At 35.1% G+C, this 8,329-nt stretch overlaps 1 long non-coding RNA gene across 3 annotated transcripts; it reads left to right on the top strand.

Moving 5' to 3' along the window:
* The first annotated feature begins 1,322 nt into the window (after positions 1 to 1,322).
* On the top strand, positions 1,323 to 7,272 carry LOC144962356 (uncharacterized). Of its 3 annotated transcripts, none has more exons than XR_013643465.1 (4): positions 1,323 to 1,649; positions 4,410 to 4,522; positions 5,050 to 5,111; positions 6,191 to 7,272. It is a non-coding gene; the product is annotated as an uncharacterized LOC144962356 (long non-coding RNA). The 3 variants fall into 3 exon arrangements; XR_013643466.1 differs by lacking the exon at positions 1,323 to 1,649 and adding an exon at positions 2,995 to 3,166; XR_013643464.1 differs by lacking the exon at positions 1,323 to 1,649 and having other exon boundaries at positions 3,499 to 4,522.
* Positions 7,273 to 8,329: the final 1,057 nt, after the last annotated feature.

Raw genomic sequence — 8,329 nt, 5'->3', positions numbered from 1 at the left:
TGAATCCTAAATGTGCAAAGTTCATAGTACAATGAAATATTAATGACAAAAATAATCATGAAAGCAATAACAATAATAATCATACATACGTCTCTGATAAATTATCATGATTTAACATTGTTTCAGGTGTCATGCATTTTATTTGTCAACTTTTACAAACCAGTCTACAAAATCATGAAAGCAATGGAAAATTTTATCCACATGACAATTTAAAGTTTAATAGGTAAATAAATAAATGGATAAACAGACAAATAAATGAATAGATAAATAAATGAAAATTAACAAAATCAAATTGAATTCAGAAATTAATCAATTATTAATTTTTTATTTATTTTTTTTTTTTAGTAAAATAGAATAAAACATTTTAGTCATACTTAAATCTCAGAGACTTTAACTCCCTATCAACTAAGATTTTAAATTGATTCAAAGAACATGCATTTTTTGGTGTTCAAACAGAGACTATTCCATGTTTTCAACATTTTAGTCATACTTAAATCTCAGAGACTTTAACTCCCTATCAACTAAGATTTTAAATTGATTCAAAGAACATGCATTTTTTGGTGTTCAAACAGAGACTATTCCATGTTTTCACTATACGTATAATAAATGAGTTCTGTCTTCTTTTGGTCTGACATCTTGGAATATATATATATATATATATATATATATATATATATATATATATATATATATATATATATATATATATATATTTGTCGCCTCTAGTATACCTAATTTTGGAAATTTTAAGCGAACTTGATGGATTTATATCATTTATATTACGTGTTACAGGGACGGCTGGTAATAATGGGCAGGGTGGGCAAATACCAGCCTGTTTTTTTCAAGTTATAAGCTGTATTACCAGGTCCGAAATAATCTAATCTAAATTAGATAATTTCAAAAGTTACTACTTAAACTTGATACTTCGTACTGAAATCAATTTGTGTGTATTTTTGATAGATTGCGAATGACCATGCACCCCGTAATGCATAAACCAGGATACGCTCCTGTTCTTTTTATCAACCCCCCCCCTCCCCTCCCCAACCACTCCACTCCGCCCACATCGTCATCTCATCGTCACGTCGCCTGACGGTGAACTAACTCCGATTTTTGCTGTCTGGCCTCTCTAGTACTAGGTCGGGCTAATTCAAATGAGCCCACCTTAATAACCAGTGAACACTGAATAGAGCTTTTGGCAAACGAACTTTTTCTTATTTATTGCCTTACTTGTGCTGGTACCATTGATGTAATGACTTTGGGAAGGTTCCAGTATTGAATTAAATTTATTAACTTACTAATATTATATCAATCGAAGTGGTTATTTGTACTACCACTACAAATAGCGAAAACTACCGCTTTTCACTATTTGTACTCCCAGAACTCTTATGTGTTTAAAGTTGCAAACCACCGCTCCTTTACCTCTTTGTAGCTACCTACTCCCAGCACTCTTATGCGTTTAAAGTTAAAGTTGCATTTGTGAGCTTTCAAGGACCAGCCGACCAGCCTCCACTTTTCGCGGTCTTTCTTTGAGAAATGTGAAGCAAAAAAAATGGCCCTCTCGGTAAACGAGACATTCTCATCTTTTCTCCAATTTGAAAACATTCGAAAATGAGAATAATGTACTTTTTATTAAAAAGTCAACAAAGAAGGTAAGTAAACTAGATACGACAATTTTTTTCCTTAATTAAGTGGCAACTCATTTCTCGTCATTCTCACTCTAACTCTATCAACTAAGAAGAGTACACCACCTCAAACATTTGTCAGTTCATATCTTTGCTTTTATGAGGTCTATTTTCATTTTGAAAAGTTCAAAGTGAACAACTAAATGACGCCGATTCAGTGGTGTATTTGGTCTATCTTCATGTGAATAAATATTTTATTATTGACTTTTCCAAAATTCCAATAGGTCATTCATTTGTATGTCGTGATCTATTTTTCCTTGATTTCAGCTGTCTCAGCTCTAAACTATACTTTTCTTTCTCAATAAATAATTCATTTTCTGTTTGCAATGTATTACAGAGATGTTGATTTACCACATGTAAAAATTTCAAAGTTGTATTTGAAGCTGTTTCTGAATTATACGTGATTATCCATTGGGATGCTGTGCTTTGGTCACATTTTTTCCTATTAAGCTATATATAGAGATTTTCCACCACATAAACGGTCATAACTTTTTAACCAGTTGAGACAGAGCGATAATTTTTCACTCTAATTTATGTTTCACTCCCCTTTATTTTTCTACGCTAAATTAATACCATAGCCACTATTTTGAAAAATTCTTGCAAGTGCCTACTAAGAGGGTTGAACTTGAACCTGAACATGCTCCTTCTTCTTCTTCTACTAATAACTACAACTAGATAGGTACTACGCCTCTCCTGAATGATCGGAACCGTTTAAGAAACTAAATTACGGGTTCCACCGGCGCAGCTCTCTAGACTTCCAGTCCCACAGTGCCCAGTATGGGCGGGAGACTTTACCCCCGATGTTCCTCGAGCCTCGAGGTAGTTTCACTTTATAATTGTTTTAGCTTTTGAACTGTGGATCTTTTGTCAAACGTTTTATTTTAATTTTTCAAATTTAGTAGCACTTTAAAGGCCTGCGTTAGGTATCGCTCTGCTGTACTGTAACTGTAAGAGCGTAAGAATAACATGGTAAAAGTACTGTAAAAGTATGCTGATGAAAATGATATTGACAATGAAATTATAATAAAAAGAAGAACAATAGAACTTATAAACAAATCAATAAAGAAGCTTTAAAAAAAATGAAATTTAAAAGAAGAAAAAACTGCCTCAAGAAGTGAAAAAAATTGTCCCTGTTGTTGAGATGTGGACATAATCGTGTCTGTTAAGAATTAGAAGAAATGAAAGATGCCACTTTTTATTTTAAATGTAGATTGCACATTAGCAGAACACTAAAAAAAAAGTAAAGAAAGAAAATCCAATGTGGCAACTTGGTTGCTAGTGAAAAAAGTAAAATTACTCCATCATCATTGCTGCTGGTGTGATGTCTAGTGTTAGTTAGGTGTCACTATATTAGAGTGATATCTTGTTACTTCATATTTCCATTTTAAAACCTGTAGAACAACTTGATTGATTTGTAAATTTCCTTATATGACCATTGTTTTAGTTTTCCGCAGCCATTATAATTCAATTTGAAATATTGAAAGGTACTGGAGAGGAGTCTTAGCGGGGTTTTTTTTTGTCTGTTAGTTTTAGTTATAGGTCATAGTGCAGGTCCAAGTGTTGGAAATGTACAAGGTTTTATTTTTTATTTTAAGGTTAGTTGAAGGAATACTTTCCTTAGCTCAAGGAACGTGCAGAAGACCTCCCCTATTTACTACTTACTACTACTACCCAAGTACTAGTGCTAGACTACTTCTTCCGCCACCTCACTCCTAAACGGACTGACACCACAGGCAACTGATATTATTCTCTCTCTCTCTCTCTCTCTCTCTCTCTGAGTGTGTATCTGTCTGTCTATTTCTGCCCATCTCCCTCTTTTTACTAATTAGTTTGTAGGTCTTTGGCAAATTCTCAAGAACAGCCAAGATATATGCGGCTGTGTGGCACTCACTTCCGGATTGGAAGGTCCTGGGGTCGAGCCTCGTCAAGGACTCACATTCTCTCACTGTACTCATGTGTATGATTTCCTATCCGCTAAGAGCGTTGTCTGTCAGAAGAAACGTTCTACTTGTTACGTGTTGCTGCTAGTCATGGATCCTTTGTAAAGTGCTTTGAGCATGTTTGGTGGATATTGCGGCTTATGAAAGCTCAATTCTTTTTTTAATATTTATATATATATATATATAAAAGATGCAGGATGATGACGGGCATGCGCTACTTTATGATGTAGTATAAACCATTCCTAATATATGATTTTGCTAAATAGGCCTACACTCAAATTTTACGAGTGTATCTGGTGGCAAATATTAGACACTCGTTGCCACTGTGATTTTGATGAAACTTGGCTTATACACAGATACATGAATTTTCATAATACGGCTTCAAACATGCGATCTGAGCTTCAATTTATAATGAAGTAATTTTTCGACAGCTTGATTGAATGTGACAAGATCCTTTTACTTAATACAATTCAATTTAGTGTGGTCTGTAGTTGTTTGCCTAATATTAGAATGCACAGAATTTGAATTTTTATTGACTTTAAATATTGAAAACAACATGCCTTTGGCTTTCCATTTGTGCCATTCCATTCAGCTTTTGACCTAGTCCCTGATTTGAGTACCACGTCACAAATTTAAGTTCTTCGAGAAAACTCTCGACTTACTTTCTTATTCTTCTAACGTACTGAACTGTAACACCTTTGTCTCAGTTGGAGAAAATATTGCAATTTTTAAACTTAATATTTAGGTATTTATGTTATGATCTTTTATATTATTCCGTGTTTTTCAGCTTCCATCATATCACCCTGAGGAAAGTTGGCTAATTTATGACTTTTGTGTCTATGAATGCAAGCAGGGCAAAAAGCAATTGACTTCAAGCAAAGGAGTTCGCCCTAACCAGAGGTAGGAGGTTGTTTTTGGACGGGGGCAGGAGGTGTTTTTTTACTTTTACATATTTAAAAAAAAATGAAAATATTATATGCACAAGGTTATAATATTTCAGAATAACTCGGAAGTAAATTATCACCATCAGCTTTTCTATCTTGATTGCCAAGACAATTTTAATAAAGCAATCAAACTGATTCTGAATTTTAAAACATCCAGAGGAAGAGGCAATGTGTGCCTATCTGCAGCTCATTTACAGTCTTCAGTGGGCGGGCTGCACGATGTAATACAGCAAGACAATAGTTCAACTATTACCAGAACAGTTTTAAAAAGTGAAAGATTTGATTTGTTCAAAAAATCTGATTGCGCTGGATTAGTATTATTATTGAATGTCTTATTAAGATTTATTTTCAATTGCTCTATAATCTGCATGTTGAAATCCTTCACAATTGAGTTATGCAAGTGACAACGCTATTAATATTTTATCATACTATGTTGTGGATAATTTTATTATTTTGTAATAAAAAGTTTTTCTTACCATGCAGGACTCTGAAATTAATACTGGCTTCTGAGGGTTACAGGGGCTAATCACCCATGCGATAAATTGGTAAGACTCATTCATTTTATACTTATTTTCCATCGACATTTTGTCCCTACAGTTTTTCGCTGCCGAAAATTTTACACTTGACAGCAATTAATCGCAAATTCTATTTTAGTCGCAATTAGACTCAATTTTTTTTATAAATATGTATTATTTTTTCTTTTCTTGTTACTTTATATTTTCAGTACTTAATTGTCCCTCCCCCCTCCCACTATTGAGTGTAATATATAGTTCCATGTTGCTCCCTGTCTTTGTTATGGATTAAGATTGCTCATTTTTTTCCTGGTTCTTGTGGGGGTCTTTAGTTGGGATGCAGACAGTCAAATACAGTACCTTTCTTCTTGAGATGATTTTTTATACTGTAAATCATCTCTCTGTTATGTACTGTTATAGTTATAGGTTTTGAATATTATTGCATTATGTAAATGTTTTAGCAGGATCCTTTGCTTGTGTCTCGGTGAGACTTTGAGGTAATGTCAAAATTGGTACATCTTTGAGGTGCTCGTGAAATCTACTGTTCCCTATTGAATCAGTCACCATATCATCATCCTTTTTATAATGTTGTAAGCGCTATTAAGTCCTGTAAGACAATATAAGCAGATCTAGGTGGTGGTATTTTTTTGGGTCTTTTTTTTTTGTCTTTGTTTATTTTTTGTTCCAGATAAGGAATTTTAAGATTTGATGGTTGTCCATAGACTTTTTAAAATAAAATTTGACTTTGACTATGAGTACGGTGCAGTTATAAGTGCTTGATTTCTGAGGACTAATTATAAATGGTGACCACTCTATTGCGTTTTTGTATGCCATGAAAATGTTACAAAGACAATGAAGCGACATTTTTTTGGGAATTCTGCAGTCATTCATTTAACCCTTGAATTTGATGAGCGCCTGTTGCATTTTAGTTCATTCAAGTATTTTAGAGTGACAAACACAACTCGTGCATTATGGGTTTATATGCAGATTTTTGTCTTTAAATTGTCAATAAAAAATAAAATGCTTTTTTTTGTTTTGTTAGCTGGCAGGTCTGAATTGAATGCTATTGCATACAATTTTGTACTTTTAATCTTTTTTCTTTTTACATTTAGCCATCCTCACTTTATCCGGAGAATCGCCTGCCCCTCGTGAATGAGACAGTGAAGGCTATGGCTAAAACAAAGGTGTCCACAACCCAACTTAGGCAATACATTCAATCAAGCCAAGGATAAAATGTATTGCCTAAAGATGTCGAAGATTTGCAGCGGAGATTGTTCAAGACTGATATTGACAGGACGGACGGTGAGACGGTACAGGAATTACTGAGAGAGATAGAGGAGGAAGGAGGTGTAACAAAGTTCAGTGTGAATGAGGATGGTGGTTTTTAGTATTTGTTTTAAGTAACGGGAAGAATGAGGCGTGATTTGAGTGTTTTTTTGTGATGTGTTTGTTATGGATGTAACATACAAAGTAAATCGATATTTGTATCCACTTGTGAATATTATGTGCATAGATGATGAGGGTCATGACGTGCGAAAGACTGGAAATCCATGACCAACCTGAAACTGACATTGTACCAGTATGACGTGTGACAAATACACAGGAAGGACTGTATCGAATTGTATCTTCAGTGACAAACAGGATCAATAGCTTGTTTCAAGTTATGGTAGAACATCAGTTTCTGCAAAGAATCTCCCAGTTGGAACAATTTTTGACTCTTGTCTCTGAAGATAAAGACTGACATTGTCGACATGACTGACTTAATACAGACAAATCCCCATTCTAACCCTCTTTCTGACTTTTCAGAGACACCAGACATTGTAAATGCACGTACTGACCAGAGACCACAGACATTATAAATACACACTCTGCCCAGACAGAGACCACAGAAGTTATGGACACACAGACTGACCAGACAGAGACCGCAGACGTTATGGACACACAAACTGACCAGACAGAGAGACCACAGACGTTATGGACGCACAGACTGACCAGACAGGGACTCCAGATAACAGAGACATGCGACCATAAAGATGCCCTTGACACAACAGAGACAGTTAGACTGCGAAATTTTTCAAATGTGACTCTACACAGGAAATTTCATACAGAATTCCCTTAATACCTTTACTCATTGTCCATTCGTAAAATTTATTTTCATGTAATAAACCACCAAAAAAGTAAATTTTTAACGTGGGTGGGGCTGTCACGTTACTGTAGAACGAGCTTAAGTCTCAATGGGATATTAGCTTTAGGCAACCACAAGTTGGTATTTTTCAAACCTGTTGCTATGCTATCTTGTAATGACAACGTCTCTCAGTCGCCAAACGTCACTAGCTATCCTTCACATAATGCAGGGTTGATTGTGTGAAGTACGTTTGGGGCCGGAAGATAGCAAGGCATAGTGCAGGCTACTGTACTGTGTCAGTCCGTGAACGGGTGACCAATTCATAGTACAGAGAAGGCAAATCTGTTCCTATATGTCCCAATAAAAATATAACACAGAGAAGGCCGAAACTGTGTTATACAGGTCGGTACAGAATAAAACAAATATAACACAGGAGACCAAACACTGTGTTGTAGAATATCAAAATTTCAAAGGTGGTCGGTCAGTGACGAAATAAAAAGGGACATTATAAGTCGTAATATCACATCCCAATAAAAGAGTGTGATAGTAAAAAGGTGCCCGTTAACAATTGAGTCGGTCAAGTCTCTATCCAGATTCAAAAGGATAGTGCAAAGTCCTGTATGTAAAACAAATTTGAGAAGCATGGTTGTTCTCAATACTTGTTGGGTCGTGATCGGTATAGAGTGAAGTAGTGTTCATGATACACATCAGAGCAATGCTGTGTCAAGATTACAGAGGAGCAAGAAGACAAGATTTGTTTGTGTGTCTTTATATGTTACGGAATAGGTACATTTTGGTTGTCAAAACTTTCATTTATATTTTGACATTTTCTTGATCTTTTAAAATAAAATTATAATTTAATTTAATCAACAGACTTGTTTAATAATTTAAAGAGATACTTTTGTGGGACCTTTTGTAAAATCATTAGTCCGATTGTAGTTGTAAATCTCTTTATATTCTAATGTCATAAAATCAGTGACACCACTGAATTCCTACCAGCGCTTTTACTCACTGAGTCCCTACCACCAGCGCTATTACTCACCCAGTCCCTACCACCTAGGCGGGGTTCCTGACCTCCCATAGTGGGCAGGGGGGTTCATACTGTGTCTTCTATCCCCTTATATCT

Source organism: Berghia stephanieae, unplaced genomic scaffold, assembly GCF_034508935.2.
Source record: "Berghia stephanieae isolate SIO BIC M18660-M18661 unplaced genomic scaffold, UCSD_Bste_1.3 scaffold935, whole genome shotgun sequence".
In the NCBI taxonomy this organism is placed as follows: domain Eukaryota; kingdom Metazoa; phylum Mollusca; class Gastropoda; order Nudibranchia; family Aeolidiidae; genus Berghia; species Berghia stephanieae.
Note: the sequence above shows the minus strand (reverse complement) of the source record. Positions and strands in the feature narration are given on the sequence as shown.